The 22,282-nt window shown below is 43.0% G+C and overlaps 1 protein-coding gene and 1 long non-coding RNA gene across 3 annotated transcripts in view; one reads left to right on the forward strand and one right to left on the reverse strand.

Moving 5' to 3' along the window:
- LOC131086164 (uncharacterized) overlaps positions 1 to 7,928 on the reverse strand; it is a 37,983-nt gene extending 30,055 nt beyond the window's left edge. Inside the window, exons 1-2 of the long non-coding RNA XR_009114727.1 lie at positions 7,872 to 7,928; positions 1,493 to 1,565 (exon numbers count right to left, since the gene is read on the reverse strand). This is a non-coding gene — a long non-coding RNA (uncharacterized LOC131086164). The remainder of the gene's footprint in view (positions 1 to 1,492; positions 1,566 to 7,871) is intronic.
- Positions 7,929 to 8,295: 367 nt separating this feature from the next.
- BMPR1A (bone morphogenetic protein receptor type 1A) overlaps positions 8,296 to 22,282 on the forward strand; it is a 73,785-nt gene continuing 59,798 nt past the window's right edge. For both annotated transcript variants that reach the window (XM_058028924.1, XM_058028923.1), the window contains exon 1: positions 8,296 to 8,409. The gene's annotated coding sequence lies outside the window, so the exon portion shown is untranslated. The remainder of the gene's footprint in view (positions 8,410 to 22,282) is intronic.

Here is a 22,282-nt window from a genome sequence, read left to right on the forward strand (position 1 = left end):
CTGAGTGAAGGTGATTCTTCCAGTGCTTGTGGAATGAATGCTGCTTGCTACACCAAAGCCAGAAAACTTGCTGTTCTAGATTGTTTTATTCTCATGGTGCATTAAAGAGAATGTTTTGGATTTTTAGGAGGTTTAATAAATATCTAGAGCCTTAATTAAAGATCTCATTTCAAAACAAAAGAATGATTTACAGTGTTTAAATTATTTTAAGATTTAATCATATGTAGACAGGAAAATAATGCTGGGATCGAGGTTTAGTTTCATTTAAAGAAATCTTCATGTTGACTAATGCAAGCATTCCTATATGCATGTATAGGACATATATGTGAATTAAAACACTCAGAACTGAGATTCCGATTTCCTTTAAGTGGATGTGTTTCATGCCTGCACTATTTGAGCATAAATTGTTGTTATTTATTTATGTATAGCTTAAGAATGATGCACAAATCTGAGTGCACCTTTGAGACCTGGGTTTTGTTACCTGCTAGGTATTTTTGCTTTATGAAGTAACAACTCCACAATTTTGATAGCATAGGAGATGTGGGAGCACAAAAAAGGGCACACTTTCCAAAAATCTGACTTCATATAAAAAATAGGATTTCAGGAATAAAATTTTTATTTGTGCATTATAAACAAAGACCAGGTATTATTCTCACAACAAAATATTCTTCAGCTGTCCCCTGCACATTCCTTGACAGATTTTCTCCCTGCAAATTTTTCCCTTACTGATGGCAAGGATATTGTCAATGTCCCTGTGATTGATGCACATGCAGAAGCCTGAGCAGAGTTCCTGTTCCTTTCCCAGGCCTGTGAGCTGTGGGGTAAAAGGTGACAGAGTGGGCTCTGCTGCTCACATGAGTGCATTCAGCCCACTGCATCCTGCAAACACCAGACTTCCTGAGATTTACTGTGGATGCACAACACAGATGACACTAATTGAAAGTTTCTGCTTTATTGCATGTACACTACACGGCATCTACTTCTGGCCAAAAAGTCCTTGCAAGAAATCCAAAATTCTAGCCAAGGATTCTGGTTCTAGCTGTGGCCTCAGAGCACACCTGAATCTGAGCTGTGTGGGTATAAAATATTGGCAGAGCACAGTTTGCCTTTGAGATTGTATTCCCAGTGCCAGCTGCTGCAGCAAAAGGACAACAGGGCTGTTTTGTGGATGGCAATTTTCTGCCATTTTTTAATGTAAAGCAGTTTCTGGAATGGGAGTTTTTCTGAGCTGTTATTCTCCTGTTACTGCATCACCAGTCTGAATTCAAGCTTGCAAGTTTTCAGCTCATTTGGCAAATTTACTTATTCTCCCATTGAAGGACTCCATGTTTTCCACATGTAAATAATTCAACTTTGTATCAGACACCCTAGAATGAATTGGAAACAATCTGGTGGTGATGGACTGTCAGACTTCTAGGAGAGGAGACAAACCTGAGAAATTAAATTCTCATAGACAAATACAGAACACATTATCCACCTTCTATGGACTTACACAGCTGGTGGCTGTTGGAGACTTCTTTGACTTCCTAAGGAGTCACAGAAGCTGCTCTCTGTTTGGAAGTTCTCTAAAAAGAAAGAGTCAGTGTTATTAAAAAGTAGATATTAAAGTTTGGGGTAGTGTATTTCCTTAGGGTCCATATTTGCCTATTTAGTACAACCTCAAACAGTTCTTGCTCCTATGCAATTCTCAAAAAAAAAAACAAAACCAAAAACATAACAGAGGGTTGTTGCTACTCCTCCCTAACTCTGGGTAACAATCCTCATTCCCCTCCAGCTTAGGAATATTCACTGGCACAGAAAGGTATAAATTAATCTCTGTGTGCCAGCTTCACAGAACCTGGCCACAAATACTTCAGTTGAGATGATTTTGTTCATTTCTTTAAAGGACAGTGAGAAAGATTGTGCTTTCTCTGATCTTGTAACTTAAAAAATATTAATAGAACAATCTTTAAGTCAAAAGATAGTTAAATAAATGTTTATTTTAGACCTTCATTATTAAGTGCAACTAATTAAAAGTGAACAATTACTATCAAAGAGGGCATATGCAAAAGTAGTAAAATGAGATAAAAATGTCGGAGAGTGAAAATCCAAAGAAGAAGCAGCTTTTAGAATAACAATTAAGCACCCAATCTGCTGTGTGCTGGGTAATTCATTGAGAGTGAATTAATGGTGCAGCATGCAGTAATAGGCCTTGGTAAGGAAATAGGAGCAGTGTATCAGGATATCCTTTTTCCGCCCCCGAGTACCAATACTTTCAATTTTATATACAACGGAAGTAATTCATTGTAGCACAAAGAAGCACAGCTGTGTTTCCTGATGGTCACACATGCAAGAGCTGCTATTGTTCAGCATTTCAGTATGTGCAGTGGAAACTGTCCCACTGCTTTCAATGTTTGATATTCTCAGGGCTTTCATTCCCATTAGTAGCTTTTGAATCCATGGTGGATTTTTAATATGCTATTATCTCAGATCCAATCCTGCATCCCTAATCAGGTAATTTTTTGCTGATGCCAGTGAGAGTTTAAACTGTATTAGGTGTGGCTGCCAAATGAGGCGATTTGCAGACACAGGCCAATTTCTCATTGGAAGCAAAGGGAGTCATAGACTATTTTTGGGGATTTGCTTTTAGCTGTATGAGTTTAACTTGTTCAAGTTCCAGTTAATATTCAAGTGCTTTACAGACTAAGAGAGAAAAGCTTCATTGCTATGCCTTTAACTTCATCATATATTTTCAGACATTTTAGCTGAAATACAAGGATATCCTTTTATTATTTTGTAGTCCCATATTGGTTTTACTATAATATGGAAAAAGAAGTGAAAGAGACTATTTTGCTGCACTTGCTCTTATTTAACAGCAATTTATTCATGTTTAAAGATATGTTTAGACTGAGAAAAAATAAGGAAGTGACGAAATAATTTCATTCATTTCTTTTGTAGAGGATCAGATCTGTTTCATTTTAACAAGCTTGGAGAAACAGAGCATTTTCAGTCTCATAAATATCCATCTTTGTAAATCTCTACAGTACCCACTCCTACAGCTGCCAGAGACACATCCACTTGAATCCTTGCCTCCCGAGCACAAAGCTGTTATACACAGCAAGACAGAAATGTTCTGTATTGATAAGAATTTGCCTTGTGTAACAGCAGGTTTTAAAACCATTTCTGCTTTCAGCAGTGCTCCAGTTTCTGGACAAAGCCTGAGCATCAGGCTTAACAGAGGAACTGTTAATAGAGTGTGGGTTTGGATCTAAGGATTATTCCAACTTGTAAAAGAAACAAATACCTCTTGTAACAAAAGGTGGAGGAACACAAACATTCAGCTTCTCTCTGAGTATAATTCAAACTTCTTTGTAGATCATTTGGCACTACTGACTGATAATTCAGAACATAAATTTTAAAACCAGCACTACAATTGAAATATTTAATCTTCTCTGAGCAGCTGAAGACTTTTGGGATTTTATGTGCATGCATCTAGGGGAAAACATATTACTAATCTCCAAACAAACTGATGTGAGTGAGGCACCCTGGTGAAGCCTCTGCTGAGCCTACAAATATTTTCTTTTTCTGTGATACGACGTTTAATGCTCTGGTTTTAAGGAAAACAAAGTAATTTGTGTTTAAAAGGAGAGTTATCTCAGGGTGTATTACAACCTGGTGAGAAGACTGCAACAAGGGCTTTGTAAATGTGAATCCATAAAAAAACAAAATCGTACAGCTCAACTAGGCACAGGAAGAAGAAACAGAAAAAGCAGCAGGAAGTTTGGTTCTTGGCTGGGAAGATGTCTCCCAGAGCAGAGTGCTCCCATTACTGCAGCCCTCTGCCACAGCAGGGCATCAGCTCCCCACAGCCCAGTTCAGTGAGGAATCAGCTCCCACCCTCCCCTGCTGGGGACAGGCACAGCCTTTGTGTCCTCCTGCTCAAGGCTGAGGAACAATCCCCTGTAGAGGCCAAGTAACCCCAAACACACCAACAGCTCGAGCTGTGGGAGCACTCCTGTTCCTTGTGCCCATGCTCTGCACTCTGAGCTGTTACTCCTTGCATTATTGCCACAGTGCTCTCCAATGCTGCCCCAGACTCAGTTCCACACCAGACTGGTTGGGCATGGCTTGCCTCTTTACTACCAGTGATCCACTAGCAAAAATTTTTTAAAAACACCTTTCTTCACAGATTTGACTCTGCCTTATTGAATTATTTTGCTCACATTTTAAAAAATGAATAAAATCCATTACTTTTGTAAGTAACAAACAGCTGAATAAATTTATAATCAAAAGAATATGCTTTCAAGTAAAATAGTTCTGCAAAAGAGACAAAGCCAAATTCATGTCATATTAAGTGAAATAATTGTGTCCCTGGCTGAAGGGCAATATTCTTTTAATATGCAACATGAATATTTATTTTTGTAGCAGTAACAGAGAAATACTCATCTAATTGCAAACAGTTCTCAAAAATATATTTGGATCACAGATTTAAGACATCTGAATTCCAGAGACTGAAGGGAAGAAGGATCTGCAAAGATCAAGTCCTATCACATGGCTGACCTTCTCCCTATATATACCTCTTTGTTCTTTTGATATTCAAGTTTCCAGTTCCCTAGTGATTCCAAGAACTAATAAGAAATTCCTGGAGAGGAAATAACAATGAAAGCAGCTGGAAGACAATCCTTTTATTTATTTTTTTTTTTTTTTAAATACAGCTGTCTTCATCATGACAGTCAGTTTTGTACTGCTTTTTTTATATCACATGTTAGACTTCCATATCTCATCTTGGCCAAATGTCAAATAAACTTATGTTTATTTCCAGATTTTCAGACTTCAGTGTTTTTTGAGTGTGACTCAATTAACAAAATAAATACTTTGTGTTACTGAACCTGGTGTGTCTGAGTTTTTGCAGATTCCTAAAAGCCTCACCAGGTAAGATTGCTGCTGCTAACTAGCTTGCTGGAGCCCTTTGTCCTTCTGAGAACTCATCAACTAAAGTGATCACTTTCTGGTTTAAAAAGGTCTCTCTACCTATCCTGGTAGAGATATTTGAAACCTAAGTATGCACTGTTTTGAAAGACATCAATATTTTCTATGTGATGTTTAATCAGACATCCATCACAATCTAAATACTTTCCAAGGTCATCATGATTCATCATTTTAGATTAAGGTGCAGTCTGGTCTCCTGCAGTCCTAATATCATTATAATGTAGGTTATTTTTGCCAACTTTATTTTGCGATTAAGACAAGGAGCTAATAGCACTCAGTTATGTAGAGATGGGCACTATTGCCATAGCAATACAAACTTCATCCTCAGCAACCCTGTTCCTAACCTGACAGGGACTTGTGGGTATCTTCAATGCCCAAGTGCCTTGAAAAGCACTGGCTGAGACAGCAATTTCTGCAATGTGCAAATTTACACACCAGCAACTGGATGAAAAGAGTGGATCCATTTCACAAGAAGGGTTAAATCCATTTCAAGGCTAGTGGCTGTTGCTAAATTCATGCATCCTGGATTGGAATCAGTATATAACATCTGACAAGCACTAGGCTGTATTAGCACACATGATTACTGAAGGGATGCTAGCACTAACAGCTTTGGATCTGCTTGGGAGCACACACACGCATGTTGCATTCTTCTTCCATATTGAGTGTCTCTTCTGCTGCTATAATTTCATAGTACACAGAGTGGAAGAACAGCAGACTCATATTTTCCTTTGAAATTATAAACATAAGCATAGGAGTTCTGTATTGCTTGGCATGGAAGCTGTGATTTTGTCTTTCTTGCAGGCTGGCTTTGTTTTGGACACTGATAGATTTTTCTGGATGATGTTGATCGGAAAAAATTTTCTAAAAGTCTAGTAACACAAGATCTGCACTTTTAAATGCCTATCACCATGGTATCTGGCCACATAAAATTATTAGGTGTGCCTTTACCTGCCTGCATTTTAAAGGAATCTGTGAAGGTGATAGGTTTGAAGTTATACTTCCTCTTTTGCTTTGCTGTGTAGGATAACACAGAAGTGAAGCACCCATCTAACAATCTGTAGGTAGAACACATGTGAGCCAGAATGCAAAGCCAGTGCTCTCATCTTACATTCAGAGGTGACAGCTCTGGAGTACACAACATTTACAAGTCTTATCTGATATTAGCATGCAAAAATGGAGCTGCACTGTGGAGAGGTCAACAAAATAAGCAAGCCCATGTTTCCCACAATATATGCACATGTGGCTATTTGGCACCAATAAGCCAGATTGCTTCCCAGCTGGTTATTCTCTGCATCCAGTTTATCTGGGCAGCCATCTCCACACCAGCAATTACTGGTGTGTCCTGAAGGCCTAAAGAGTGTTTTGGTGTGCAGCAAAGGGAAACTGCTGAATAGGTCTATAGGGTCCATGTGATCTTCATTTCCCCTGTAGCTGGCTTTGAGTGCAAAGTTCTTGGTGCAGAGTAACCAAGTGACAGGACAGGTGAGAACAAGGGGACATCAGCAGCACAACTGCTGTCACACTGTGGAGAAAAGGATTAAAAGCAGCAGCCCAGGCGGGAGCTGTGCCGCCTCCCCTGCACATAACTCTGTCACTGCAGCTGGGAGAGCTCACTTGAAGGCAGACAGACAAATTATTGCTTTTCCAATTTGTCCTAATGATAAGGAGCTTTGAAATACAATGCAAATCATGGCCTTCAGCATCCTTATCGGCAAGCAGAGCAGCTCACTGCAGAACTTATAATGTATTCCAATCTAAGTAACTGGGCATATTTATTTAGATACAGGAAATGGAAAAGGCAAACAATGCTGTCCTTTGCAAGGGAACTCTATCCCTCCTGCAGCACTGCAGCGTCAGCCTTCTCACAACTATTCTTCCACGGAGCCCAAAGGCCCAGACGAGTCCCTGATTTTCCCCTGCTCCCACCGCTGGCTGCCCGCTGTGGTGCCCAGCCCCAGCAGCCCCGCTGAGCCCCCAGCAGGGGTGTCACTGTCACCCTGCACCCACACCCCCCATCAGGGCTGTCACTGTCACCCTGCACCCACGGCCCCCATCTGGGGTGTCACTGTCACCCTGTACCCACATCCCCATCAGGGGTGTCACTGTCACCCTGCACCCACGGCCCCCATCTGGGGTGTCACTGTGACCCTGCACCCACATCCCCCATCAGGGTGTCACTGTGACCCTGCACCCACATCCCCCATCAGGGGTGTCACTGTCACCCTGCAGCCACATCCCCCGTCAGGGTGTCACTGTGACCCTGCACCCACATCCCCCATCAGGGGTGTCACTGTGACCCTGTACCCACATCCCCCATCAGGGGTGTCACTGTCACCCTGCACCCACGGCCCCCATCAGGGGTGTCACTGTGACCCTGCACCCACATCCCCCATCAGGGGTGTCACTGTGACCCTGTACCCACATCCCCCATCAGGGGTGTCACTGTCACCCTGCACCCACGGCCCCCATCAGGGGTGTCACTGTGACCCTGCACCCACATCCCCCATCAGGGTGTCACTGTGACCCTGCACCCACATCCCCCATCAGGGGTGTCACTGTCACCCTGCACCCACATCCCCCATCAGGGGTGTCACCGTGACCCTGCACACCCACATCCCCCATCAGGGGTGTCACTGTGACCCTGCACCCACATCCCCCATCAGGGGTGTCACTGTGATCCTGCACCCACATCCCCCATCAGGGTGTCACTGTGATCCTGCACACCCACGGCCCCCGTGAATCCCGGCGGCTCGGCCGCTCTGCACGGCACCAACCCCGCCAGTATCGGCACGGAGCCTCCCGGCCCCGCAGCCAAATCCTGCAGCTGCTTTTCTCGTGTCTCGACCCTCTCCAAGGCCAGCGGTGCTTCCATGACACCGGCTTGGTAACTTTTCCCATCGCACCTTCCTGCCCTTTCCTACAGGAGCTTCTTCCCGGGGCGAGCGCTGCTGGGCCGGCGGGGCAGGATAACGCCGGGGCCCGGGCGCCCAGCGACAAGCCGGCCCAGGCTGCGGCCCGCGGAGGGGCTCCCGGGGAGGAAAGGCAGGCCCGGCTGGTTCCTCCCGGCCAACTTTCCTCGCCGGGGAGCCCCGCCAGCCCTCCCGCCCACGGCACGTGCTGACGGACGGGCGGGGGCGGCGGGCGCGCTCCCGCCTCCCCGCGGGCCCCGCCGCGCGCGCGCCCGGCTGCAGTGATTGGAATCCGGCTCGTTCCCGCCCCGCCCCGCAGGGACGCGCCGGGAGCGCCTGCCGGGACACGGAGCCTGCGCCGAGCCCGCGCCGCGCCGTCCCGCCCTCCCCCGCCCGACACGCACCCGCCTTCGCCCCCGTCTCAGCGGAGCCGTCGGGGCCCCGGGAACGGCCCGCGGAGCGCGGCGGGGAGCGGGCCCCCTCCCCCTTCGCCTGCCGTCGCCGCGCCGAGGATGAGGAGCCCCCACCGCCGGTGAGTGAGGGACGCGCCGCGGAGGCCTCGGCCGGGCGGGGAGAGCCGGGGCGCCCCGGGCAGCGCCGCTCCCGCACCGCTCCCTCTGCGGCCGGGGGGACGCGGGGCGCTCCCGCCGCGGCCGTGCCCCTTCCCCGCCGTCGGGCGTCCGGCCTGGGCGGTGCCCGCCGGGGTCCGCGGCGGCCCCGGGCAGCGCCGTCGAAGGTGGGCTCCGGCGGCGGCCCTCCCGGCCCGGCCTGGCTGCTCGGGGTCCCGGGAGCGCCCCCGGGCCGGCAGCCCTGCCCCGCCGCGGCGCTGGGGGCGCTGCCCGCCGGGCCCGGCCGGGCCGGGTGGGCGCCGCGGGGGCTGCGCGGGGCCCGCGGGTCCCTGCGTGGGCAGGGCCGGCCGTGCGCTCCCTCCCTCCCTCCTGCCCTCCCTTCCCGGTGTTGTAATGCCGGGCCCGGTGCCGAGCGGCCCCAGCCCGAGCGAGCGGCAGCGCCCGTCGTCGTGGGAAGGGTACGAGGAATAAGGTGCTTCGCCTTCCTTTTGTGCGAGCTTAGAACAAAGCTGGACGCCGGCTTTCCAAATCGGTTTTTGCCGTTCGGCGACGTCAGACAATAAAAAGTCTGAAGAAATAGTAACCCCAAATAATCGCTCGTACCTTAGTAGCGAATGATGGTGCTGTTGAGGGCCGATTATGTACGCGGTTTTCATAACTGATTACAAAATCTATTGAACAGGGTTCAAAAGCACAAAAAAAGTGGCTTTTAACCACCTTTCAATCAACCACACTCCGATGTGTTTTGGTAAAATTAAGAGTGAATTCAGCAGCAGGGAATGGTAGTAAGCTGTGGTCTTTCCTTTCAGCAGTTGCCTGTTACTGTGTGTCAAGTTGTATGACGATTTTTCCCAGTGTAAATTGATTGCCCTCCGAATTTACATATTTTGTTCTCTGCTTAGAAGTAATTATCTTGGAGTTCTTTTATCAAGTTAGCATGCTAGGGATTGTTCAGGCCTGTTACCTGCAGGGATAGAGAAGCTGCTTTTGTAGATAACGAAGACTCTCCCAAATTGAAAGGTTTGTTTGATTTTTAGTAGAACCTAATCCTGGAATAAAAAAGTTAACAAACATAAGAGCAATTCATAGTCAGATAATTTACCCAGTCTACAGCTAGAAATACTCCATGTTGTGGCATTTGTAGCAGCCTGGATAAAACTCTTGCTGACAGTGTATTTGCCTTTGGTCTCGTTCTTTTGTAGCTTTTTTTAGGTTATTCACCACATTTTCTTTGGGGTGTGTGCAAGGGGCTGTGTATTTTATATGTATTTATGTAGACAGGTATAATCTGATAGGCTTTGAGATGTGATTTGAAATGTTATGAAGGGTCTTCTCATGCACCTGCAAGATTCAGCTGCCAGTCCTTAGTATGTTCTGCTGGCTGATCTCTTCCAGCAACAGAGAGTTTATGTGGCTGGATCTGAATTATTTTCTTCCCCTAATTGTGAAGTAATTTCGTTTTGAAAGGGACTTCTGGATGTTATCTGTTTGAGCCTTTGTTCAAGTTAGAGCAGAAACTGCAAGCCTGAAATAGCATGTTACTTGGAGTTCACTGATTCAAAGACATGTTTACTAAAACAGTTTGTAGCTAGAGCATAGACTTTCTTAAAGCCAGTGTGTGGGACCCCAAATCCTAATGTTCTGGACACTGCTCTGCAAGATCGTGAAAATTGTTATGCATATCAAAAACACCGAATCTGGTGTAGTGTATAAATGATATGTGAGCTTTTTCTGGATACCAGGTCTGACATAGAGAGCTGTAGTAGCTTCTTTGGTCAATTGCTGGAAAACACGGGTGAATGAAAGAGACCGATCAGTGTGTGACAGAGAAACTTACAAATGTTTGTTTGTCCTTGTTTATTTCAAGCATCAGTTGGAGATTTGTCCTGTCTGGATACCTGGGAAAGTATTTCTTGGTTCCTCAGAAAAGAGAGGGCATATTTTCAGTGCCTGGGATTTCTGTCATCTGTAAATAAGTGACAGAAGGAACTCAGCAATTTTAAAGTATATCTCATCAGAGTCATATGTGGGTACAGATGGATTACTTGAAGCCTTGTTTCCTTTGCTAGTATTCCCAAAATGCAGGACTTGGAGGCAGGCACAGAGCGTGCCTCACAAGACATTTTTCCTTTCACTGCTGCTTTAGTGGTTCCAGTTTTTCCTTTCTGGGACAAGACCTGCAGAACCCTCTGCAGCTGTCCCACCACAGCCGTGCTGGTGGTCCCCAGTTGCAGTGGTCTCTTTTGTGCCCTCCAGGATGCTCACTGCTTTAAGGGGAAATGTGATTTCTTGCAATCTGTTAAAGGTTCCTGTGAAAGTGTTGAGGGTTCACTGCTCTCTGGCAGCAAGTAGTTACTCTTTAAAATGTTTAAAACTGACAATGAATGTAAAACTTGACCTGCTACATGGTGTCCTTTAAGAATAACACGGAGACCATGCTAGGTGATACTTGGAACCGGGTAAAAGTTTGAAACAGTCACCTCCTTTTTCTTATGTACAGAGAACATAATTTTAGCAATCTCAGTGCTCTTATTGAGAAGATCTATGGAATAGCTGTTCTATGAGGGATTTATTCCAGAAACATCTGTGTAGTACATTGTATTTGGAGTGTGTAAATCCCAAGAGCTTTAGCTTGATAAAACACACAGCTAACCCATCACTGACCAGGAAATCAGGGGACAAGCTGCCAACTTGCCAGGATGGACTTTGTTGAGAACTGGCTTCCCAGGACTTTGCTGGGTGTATTTACAGAGCATATTAGGTGTATTTCACATTCATTTCCCTCCAAAGTAAAACAAAGCAATTATGCTACTAGTTTGCAATATATATTTTGAAATTCACTGTAGCAGGTTGGACACTGAAGCATTTTAGGATGACATATTTTTGATATATTGAGAAGACCAAGAACTTAATTCATCTTGTGGTAGTGCAAAACCCTTGCATGGGTTTCTGGTTATGACCCCATTGTTTCAGCTGTACACAAACAGTGTGAGAAATATAGTCCCTCTGTTTCAGATTTATAATCCAGACAGGTTTTTTTCTTGCCATTTCTCTAAAGGGTGCCTTGTAGCTGCCATCCCATTTCATTTGAATTCTGGGTGCTACGGTTAGGTTTAGTACTGTTTAATGACAGTCTGGTTAGCAAAATTCAAAACAAGAGTTAGGCTAGGAAAATAAACTCTGGTTCGCAATTGTGATAATATTCATAGGCTGTATAAGCAGGAGGAAAGGAAAAGCCACAGGAAAGCCTTATTGAAGGTCAGGTGTGTCACCAGTGTGACACCTGTAGGAACAGTGAAGGTGATTGCCCTGATAGAGCTTCCCTGCCACCACCGAGCCGTCACCAGTGCCTCTTCGTGGGGGAGGGGGAAGTGCTCTGAGTGTCATGATGGTGTGAACTTGGAATGTTTTAAAATATTTTGATTAGACAAAAATCTGTGTAGTAACAATTCACAGAATGTGTACCTGCAACATGCAGCTAAATGCTCTTATATGGGGAGTGTCCCTGTTAAGATCTGTGTGTTGTAAGATCTGTGTATTAGATAAGTGGGTCCTTATGGAGAGAGTCCCTGTAAGATCTGTGTGGGTCCGAGTTACTCCACACGAGCCACAGCTGCCAAGTCCTTAGTTGGGCAGCAGCTGCAGCTCGTGAAGGTAACTGGAATAAATAGGGGTGGGTCGAGAGCCCAGGAGGAGCCCCTGAGAAGACATGAAGGACTGTGCTGCAGAGAACAGCTTGGTACAGTATGGGACTTGAGAAATATGGCTACAACACTCTTATTCTTGTTTTTCCCTCAAAATAGGATTTCCCAAAATACAGAGGAAAATGTAGTGCATTTAAATGTAATTCAAGTGTCATGAGTTGGTTTGCATTAAAAGGGGAAAATATCAGTGTTATTAACTCAGCTCTGCAGTATTGCAGCTTAATTTGCATCATATATTATAACACCAGCAATGCTGGTTACAAAAATTTGATATCACATAAATTTTTGCAGTGTGCTTTCAGTCAACTTTATTAGATTAAAATGTGGAAGCAACTAGCAATTCTTTGTGTCTATATTCCCTGAGTTCACCATCTTAAGGAGAAAACTGTCAGTACTGCCATGCTTTGGTAGATAAATACAAGCAGATGTAGCAGGGATAAGTTAGAGAAATATCAAAGTCTCACAAGATACATACCAGGAAATAGATCTGGTTTGTGGAAGCGATTTCCTTTTCACTGCTGCAGCCGTTGAAATGATTTAAATTTGCCTTTCTTTTCTTGTTATTAAAAAAAAAAAAATCCCACCTAGAACCATTTGTAGGCCTTTGTGCTTCCTCTGTGAGAGCCTGATCCCAAATTTGACTGGAAATCAGTGGGCAGAGCTCAAATGACTTTGGAGGACTGAAGTCATCAGAGATTTCACTTATGCAGAGAATCGATACTCTGCTCATGAGATTTGTGCAAATGAGCACATTGTGTGCTCAGAGTCAGAACATCAGGGATATGAAAGTGGTGAATAAGCTCAGATAACATTTTCTAAACTAATCATTCTTTTTCCTGTCCTGTGTTCAGTTGGAAATTCACAATGCAGTGCTCAGGCAGAGGAACTGTTCCATGTGTTTTTTGCAGGGGTATAGAGAGCTTGAAAAGGAAGCTTAAACAGAAGGGTCGGCAGGACTAATGGAATATATGAAATACTGAGAATATGAAAAATGTATCATCTACTTGTCCCTTTGTATTTGGGAATGAAACAGCTTGGGGTAGCACGAGAAAAAGAGGGATTTATCAGAAGAACCTCAGTGACTGGAAATGTGAGTGAGGAGACCACAAAGCTGGCTAAAATGTGCTCTTCCTGGCTGCATGTCCTTCTTTGTGGAAGAGAAAATTATCATTAACAGAATGCCTTGGAGAAGATTTTGGAAACCCTCCTGTTTCCCTCTCGGTGTTGTGCAAGCAGCAGGCCTTGCATTTGTCAGCTTTGGACAACTGAGAGTTAATTGCAGCACAGGGATGAGCTGCCAGCTAACGAGGGAGGTGCAGCCATTCTTCTCACTCCCTGTTTTGGGCACTGAATCTGTCTTCTGTTCAGGTTGTTGAAGGGATTTTAGCAGTAATGAAAAATTCAGTAGTGGTACCAAGTATTAAGTAGAAATGACCCTGATGATAGAAGATATGGGAAGTTTCACTTTAAAGATTTTTTTTTAAACTTGGTTTGAATGTCTCCTCTCAAAGCAAACAATAAATCCCACCAAATAAAAATGTGGGGTTTTGTTTTAAAGTATAGATGTATTTTTATAATTTTATCTTCCATATTTACTACTTTATTATAATTTTCCTTTTCTTTTTTGTGAAAATATTCTGTAGAAAGTTTCCTGTAGAATATTCTGAAGTGTATGCCATTTGTTAGGATTGAATATTGTGCCCTTCCCCACCCAGGCAAATTATTATTCTAAGCCTAAAATTAAATGGGAAATTGGATAGGTTTTATGGCCAATCTGTCACATTTGGATCAGTGGTTCTACCAGGGATAATTCACCTTTAAAACTTGCAGCGTGGACTGAAGTTTAAGACAGACAATACTCTATGCCCTAGTCCTCTATGTGACTTAGATGAATAGAAATTTTTCAAAACAATGCTGTCTCAGTATATATTTCTAAAATATTTTACTACTCTTGCATAATAATATGAAAATAGTTATATAATTATATATAGTAAAATATTATAATAATAAATACTTTACTGAACTGATTTGACAACTACTTACTGGTTTGCACTAATCTTTATATTTGTGAAGCTCTTTTAGTACATGGTGAATTAATCTTTTTTTACACTTAAAACTATAATTAATCATAACTCTGAAAAGAATCAAAACCTGGAGTGTTGTTATACTCAGAAGTTTATGGCAGAGGGGTCTGGCAAAGTCTAGAAACATTCCCATATAGCTGATATTCTTCAGTTTCCTGCTCTTAAAATTTCATGGAAGGAATGCAGCTAGAGGCTCGCCAATTTGGGTTAGACCAGGAACTGCAAAATCAATCCTGATCCAGACAGGACAGTTTTTATTCAAACCCAAGCCTCTCTTGAACTGTCTGGTTTTGTTCTGTCCCTGGCCCTGTTTCACTCCCCCACCTCTCTTTAAATTCACAAGTTTTTAAATGTAGAGATGTTTCTAATTTAGAAAATTATTTTGGTGTAATGAACTAAAACAGAGAAGAGTGGACTAAGCTGAAGGAGGTCAAAAACCAGATGGAAATAGAAAATCTGAAAACATGGAGTAAAGAAAAAAATCCCCCTTGAAATAATGGAATCTAAATGCTGAAATTATACATCTGCTCAGCAGCTGTGCATTCCTTAGCCAGAGGTTCCGTTGCTGAAATGGCATTACTCAAGTTTTTCTCAAAGCTTCAAATGCTGCTGTATAATATTTACATCTCTCTAATACTGTCAGTAATAGTCTTAGGAGCCTGGAGAATAGAGATGGAGGGAAGAGCTGATGTAAGAATTTCCTTCTTTGTCCTAAAGCATCTGCAGTGTGTGTAGTTTTTTGCTGCAATGAAATTCTGTGATTTTGCTTGGTTGTTCTTTATAAATATCTTTTAATTTCTGCTGACTTAATTTCAGAGGAGAAGTTGGTTACAGGAAAAGTAAGCAACTAAAAACTATATGAAAGGAGGGTGCACTAGTGAGAAAAGAATGCTCCAAATGCTTCAAGTGTTTTGCTCCCATCAATGGCCAGCAGCATTGCTCCAGAGCAGCACATAAGACAGTCTAGCAGACAACTGTGGGATTAAAGCACTCTGTGGAAGCTTCTTCCTACATCCCAACAGCCAGGAGCCAGCTGAGTCTGCAAGGCACATTCAATCCATGTCAGTACAGATCCATAGCACATGAAACATTTGTTGTTAGAAAAGGTCTCTCTAAGCTACTAAGCAGGTTATAAAAATGCGTAATTCTGCATTTTCTTTTGTGTTGTTTTTTGTCTTTATACTTTTTGACTATGTTGGTATTCTTCAGAGTTACCTGTTAGTACTAAGATTTATATATGGTAGAGTTGGTCTTTGAGAAAGCATTGGTTTGAGTGCTGGTGTGAAGGGTGATTTAGTTACTAAAAGACCCTAAGAAGGTTTCTTTGCTTTGTACAAAGGGACTCTTGCTTCAAAGAATTTTTACCAAAATTTAAAAGTTTGAGGTTATGTAAGAGAAATGTCAGAATTTTCAGCAATTTTGAATCTTGATTTCAAACTTTTTCTAATTTTGGAAGAAGTAATTGTTTACTGGGAGATATTTTTTACTGTGTGTACTTAGACCAACTGAAGATAAAATAAATCTCCTTTGGGTTACTTTGATTGAGAAGAGAAGCTGTGGGTGTGCTGTCAGTACAGATCCCAGGGTCTCCTGATCATTTGAAAGAGCAGGTGTGGGGCTTTGTGTTCAGGGATCAGGGAGTGTGGGCAGAGGAGCAGGGGCATGGTGAGGAAGGCTTGCTGGGTTTGAGCCCTGGAGAGGAGCCCAGAGCTCTCTTCTAGCCTGGGACAGGAGTGACAGAACTCTCAATCTCCTTGCTCTGTGTATAACTGCAAAGCACCTCTTCCCAGATCTATCCATCCATGCATTATTGCTCCACTGTCACTGTTGATTTTTCTCTCCAGCACCTTTGTCATAGTGTGAAATGAGGTTTCAGGCTATTCAGAGTGTAGCCAGTGTGAAGTTTCTAAAACTTAACCCAAGTTGATTCTTTTATTTGGATTTCACTATTTTCCATATGTTGTGGAAAAGACTGGGCACAAACAGGAGAAATTGGAGGTCTGTGTGCCACAGCATCACATCTTGTTTTGATCAGAGATGGGGTGGGACAGCTGGCATGGCTGGAGTGCTTCAAGGACTCCTTACAGGCTGTCCAGGAAGGACAGGCTGAGATTGTGAGGGATGCACAGTTGTGGGGATTTCTGTTGTGAGACTGCCATGGAGATTGCTGAAGTTCTTCCTTTTGGGTGAATGAGGAGTCAGTTCAGAGGTGTGGGTCAGGCCTGCCAAGGGCAGCATGGGTGATGGTGGTAGGTGCCTGCAGGAGGCTCTCTCAGGGAATGAGTGGGAAGCAGGGGATATTGTTTAACTTGAATTCCTTAGGGTAGTGGCAGTGTCACTTGTAACATCCTCACCAACAAACAACTGGACAAATGGACAGTGTGATAGACTGAAAATTGGAAGAGCTACCAGTTTCAAGGAGTTGTGATCAGCAGCAGAGTCCAGCTGGGGACCAATCATAGTGTGTAACCCAGGGGTCAAGCTGGATTTCTGGTACCATGCAGCCACATGAGCACTCATGGATGATGGGACAGAGCACACCCTCAGAAGTTTGTAGGCAATACAGAACTGGGAGGAGTATTTGGTGGGCCAGGTGGTTGTGCAGCCCCTCACAGGGACCTGGATGGTCTGGAGAAGTGAGCAGAGGGGAACCTCATGGAGCTCTACAAAGGGAAGTGCAAAGCCCTGCACCCGGGGAGGTGCCTCCTGGGCTGTCCGAGGGGGAGTGTTGTGGGCAGGCTCAGGGAGGTGATGATGCCCTTCAGCTCAGCACTGGTGACACACATCTGGAAGGCCCTGCTCCGTTCTGGGCTCCCAGGAAGAGCTGGGGAGGTGCCCCTGGGGCAGAGAGGTGGTAACAGCCTCATTGGAAGCAAGCAATAAGGGCTGTTTTATTCTGTGTGTTTGGAAATAGTGTGGAGGGGGGACTGGATGGTGTGGTGAAATTTGTAGCTGATACAAGTACTGTAAACTGGCCTGAGCAGTATTGAATGCCTGGATGATAAAATACTGGATGAGGTACAGTAAGTGCAATGTAATTTAATTCAGACAGAGGCAAAACCAGTAACAGGCTCCAAATGAGGTATTAACACTTGGTGAGATCTTTGTTTTGAAGCTCCTACTTTAGATTGAATCTATCTGCATATGGTGTTGAATTTTTTTTTTCCTTTCTTCTCTTTTTTGTGTTTCCACTGTCACTTTTATACTTGTGGCCAAGTAAAAGGTTGGATTTGTTTGCTAATTTAACTGAAAACTAACCACAAAAAACCCCCTAGGTTTTCAGTATTTCCAGTTCTCTGTGGTACCTGATGTGGAGTAGGAGGAGAGGAGGGCCAGCACTTCCCTTCTTACAATCAGTACAGGCTTAAATGAATTTAGGCCAATTTTGAAGCAGCATTCTATACAGTTAAGTATTTTAAAAATGTGATTATACAGCTGTACAAGTTCATTATATATGGTCATACAGGTTATGTTCTTTTGGTAATACAATTTCAACAGTCCCATTAAAATGACAAGGTAATATTTTGTGTTCTGTTTGATTTTTTCCTTCTTCCAGCAGTACTGGAAGGATGAACTACTCAATAGACTTGGGCCCTTTAAGTTAAGAAAAGAGAAGCAGTGGTAGAGAGAGATGGTGATGGTAATCTATCAAACCTTAAATGAAATTAAGAAACTGATGAATAGTGTTTCACCGCTACTTTTTTCCTCCATGGTGTAAGGGAATGGCAGGTTTACAAGGATGGCAAAATGGGGCGTTTCTTTCCTTCCTCACAGCAAATATTTCAGTTGAGAAGTTGCTGCCAGAATACATGGCTGGGGATGAAAGTGCTGTGCAGATTTGCCATCACACGGATTTGCTGGCGGATGTGTGCACCAACGGTGGTAGCGCAGTCACTTGTGCCTGGCTCAGGTCAGGAGCTGCCCAGGTTTCTGGATGGAGCCAGGGAGGACTCTGTTCTCCCTTAGCTCCCAGCTGGCCGCTGGCAGGCGGTGTGCTGGGCAGACGTGTGCCGCAGAGCAGCGGGGGATTGGGAGGCATTATCACACCCACACGCAGGCAGGCACGGCAGCTCTCAGTTTGCTGCTGCACTCAGGAGTGCCTGTGACGCCTACAGCTTTTTGAGATGTTGCACTGGCACCCATCTGCCTTCGTGCACATTTGTTAGGTTTGCTTTAACGAAACTGCCGTCAAGCGTGAAGTAACATGTTTTTTTGTATCTGCCTTATCTTAAACCTTTTCTGTTCAGGTAGTTTATTTTGCTTAGTGTGGAAAGATTGATCATATAATTTCCTAAGGACTGGAGCAGTGCAGCCAGGTAGACTTCCATTGATGTTTGCTGGATGAATAATTAACAGCCAGATGGAGAGGGCAGTTCTGTGCTGCAGATAAGCAGCCTAAGCAGCCGGGTACACTCGAAGGGCCAGTTCTACTCCTTGTTCACGCCACCCTGCTGCGTCCTTCCCTCTTCCTTTGCAGCAGCACTGGCTGGCACTGCTCTGATGCTGCAGGAATCTAAACTGGCTGAGAGCCCATTACCCTTTTTTGCTTTCTTTTGACATTTTTTTTAATGTAGGCTTCACTTCTTGCCAGTCTAGCTGTGGTTGTGGGGGCAGACCAAGTGTTACTGTTAGCACAGAGAACAAGAGTGCCCCTTCCAGGCCCAGTTTAGTTGTAGTGTAACGTGCTTGTGGGTGAGTCTGTTTGGGAATGTTACCCAGTTTGGAGTGCCTTTTTTTTTTTTTTTTGTCCTTTTAATTAGCTTGAATTTTGGTGATCCTGTGTAACTTCTTAGTGTATATTGACTATATCCTCATTCCACAAAGCAAGAATGAGTTGTTCAGAATCTTTACTTTCCATCCTCACGTTCCTCCTCACTCTTTTACAGTTGACTCCTTTGTGTTGTAGTTCCGCTAAATTTCTGCCTCTGATGTAGTCTGTAAAGTTTTGGAGTTTGGCAAACTGCTAATACCTAGAACTTCAAAGACAAGCTTCATGTATCAGCAGGTTTGAAGATTAGATATCCAGTCAGATTATGGAGTGGATGTCACACTGTTTCTGTTTCAAAGGTCTTGAGCTGTGCTAATGTCCCCAGAGGTGAAGGATGTTACGATCAGGAGTGTTCAGTAAACTTGTTCTGCCTGGCAAGAGGGAGGTCAATATGCACATTACTGTCCAGCCAGCAAGATGTTGTTTGGCACCAGAGGATGTGGGAGGGAAGGGAGAGAGAACTGTGGTTAGAGGAATATGTGTGTGAGTGGAGAAATGGATCTATTGCTAAGGGACAGGGAGAGTGAAATCATACAGGATACATAGTGAGCTGGAGCAATTACACTGGGAAAAAAGATATAGACCAAAACAGAACAAATCTGTAGAAAACCAGGCTTTCCTATGTCTGTTGCTCATAATGCAATTTGTTTGATGTGTAATGATTTTTTTTTTTTCCCTGAAAGAAGAGAAAAATTTGAGATGAAAGAATCACCTGAGTTTTAAGAACTAGAAATACCATAGATGTGTGTTTGGCATCACTGCCAGGGCAGAGTAGATCAATTGAGCCAAGTTTTTTCTTCTGTTCTCCTCATTAACCCAGGCTTTATTAGAACAGAGAGAAAGCACAATAAAATCTTTATATAGCAGGCTCAGATATAACAACAGGTGTGCTATTCCCAAATCCAAGGATTTTTACAGAGTTGGTCAAAAGGAGCATGAAGTGACATAGCATCTAGAAAGTGAAATGTGGGTGCTCTTTTCTGTATTACACTAAGCTGGCTCATGACTATGACTGGGAAAAGATATTTGAGAACTAAATACAGCCTCTAAAAATGTGTTTTTTCAAAGAACTGCTGTAGTTGAAGCAGAGGATTACCTTTTTGACAATGAACATAATGGAATTAAATACCACTGCAGCAGTGCAGTTGGTATGAGAGAATAATCTAAAAATAGTGTTGAAATGTCTGACAAGCTCATAAGAGTTCTGGTGCAGCCACATGTTTATATATTAGTGTGTCTGCAGTCCACACTCCTCCACCTACAGAACCCATTGCATTGTAATGAAAAACAGATTCTGCTTAAACTGCTCGTTGCAAATTCACTTGTTTTTTGAAAATACTGGATTTGACAAATGCTATTCTTCTGCACTGAGTTTTCTCTTCATCAGGAAGTAGTATCATCCATAATTTGTGCTTTTGGAAGATATACTAGGAAATATTTTAGTCTTGTGCAAAGAAATTTGCCGATACTGTCAAGTTTTTAATTTTCATTTAGAATGCAAGTTTCTAAAAGTATACTTTAAAAATAACTTTCTTTAAACCATTAATTTGGATACATTTTTCAGAAGATTCTCTTCTGGAAGCAGTGGCTGGCACAGCTTCCTTTGGCCAGGCACACAGCACTCAGCTAAGCCCAGTGGGACTGCTTGTCCATGGTATGCTGGAGATCAGTGAATACAGTGGCACTTGCTAGAGAAGCTCGTGATGTTCACAGTCACATTTCTCAAAGGCAGGCAGGTGTGTTCAAAAGGACATTTTGTTTAGAATGACACCTCTCAGGCTCTGTGTTACTCATGCACCCAAGAGAAGTACAAAAAGAAGTTAAAGGACGTTTTCCACTTCCAAAGTACTTTCTAACAATACTTTCTGTAATCTTTGTGTCTCTTCTTCACTACTGTTTCACCATGTCTGTATGTTTCTGTGACACGTGGTCTGTAGTTGTCAAAGATTGTCACCGTGGAAATATTAAAACTGTTACAAGCAGGTATATTTCCTGACACTACTTTTCATTTGCTAAAATTAATTTGCAATGGCAGTTTGAGTTTGGATTTCTGGTTGGTTTTATTTTTGTTTTTCTCCTTGGTTCCTTCTCCCTCCCACAGTCACTGCTTGTAATCTTTGCTGGCATGAAACTTGTGCTGAATTACTTGAAGGCATTTGTGAATGTCCTTGTAAAACATCACAGTGGTGTTTTCTATCTGGTCCTTTGGAAAACAGAATCCTTGGTAAAATATGTACACATCTTGTTATTTTTAGCGCAGTGGCTTTAACCCCTGTTGAAACCTTTAGGATTACTTTGTAGTTTTAGCACTGGCTTAATTTTCTTTATACTTAGTTGTTGTGTGAAATATCCCAATAATAGGTCCTGAGACCAAAACACGACCTGTGGGAGTGACGGGAAAGTTTATGTTAAAAAAGACACAACAAAGTAAAACTACAGGGAGGATGCTAAGGGTGGAACTGTTATATTGGCCTTCTGAAAGAGAATCAACACTAATAACTTCTTGCAGGGCATTTAATAGCTGTCAGGTAATCATGTTATGGTGTTTTGAGCTTCAATTCTAATATGTAAACATACTTGCTCTTCCACTACTAACCAACAATTTGAATAAATTTTATTCCAATGAGTAAGCTTTATTAAATATATTTTAAAAGAAAAATAGCTGTTTATTTGTTATATGTATGACATTTTCTGTTACCTTAGGTAAATAAAGAAATTCTTGTTAAAATAGAAAATACTTCTAATTTTGATTATCTGATAGAAATTACAAATTGGAACTGAAATGCTAACAGACAGGAGAGATTCATTTGGGGAAAAATTTAAAAGTCTGAGTTTTACATAATCTGAGAGACAAAATGCTATCACGTATGATACACAGAAGCAAAATTGACTGTATTTTGCCTTCTGTAAAAGGAGGTCCTGCAAATATGTCTGTTTGCAGTAAACAAAAAAATTGTTTCAAGTGCTCATATTCTGTAACAAAGGCACCTGAGTAGGGTTTTTGTTCTTATACCTAACAAAAAATAATCAATTCTATGCTTACTTTGCCTAGAATTATAGAGGTAGCTAGTTGTTAGTGCTCCTGATCCTTGACCTGCAATAACATTTATTGATAGTGAGGATTTTTGATAGTATTAGTATTTTGTATTAGTATATCAATAAGAGTGATTATTTTCATCATGCTGCCTACTCTAGTTATTCTTTTTTCAGATTTCAAGTCTTTTGGAAGTTCTCATCGTAGTGGTATTTGGCATTCCTCACTAGATTCTAGGGTTTTGCC

Source organism: Melospiza georgiana, chromosome 8, assembly GCF_028018845.1.
Source record: "Melospiza georgiana isolate bMelGeo1 chromosome 8, bMelGeo1.pri, whole genome shotgun sequence".
NCBI lineage: Eukaryota > Metazoa > Chordata > Aves > Passeriformes > Passerellidae > Melospiza > Melospiza georgiana.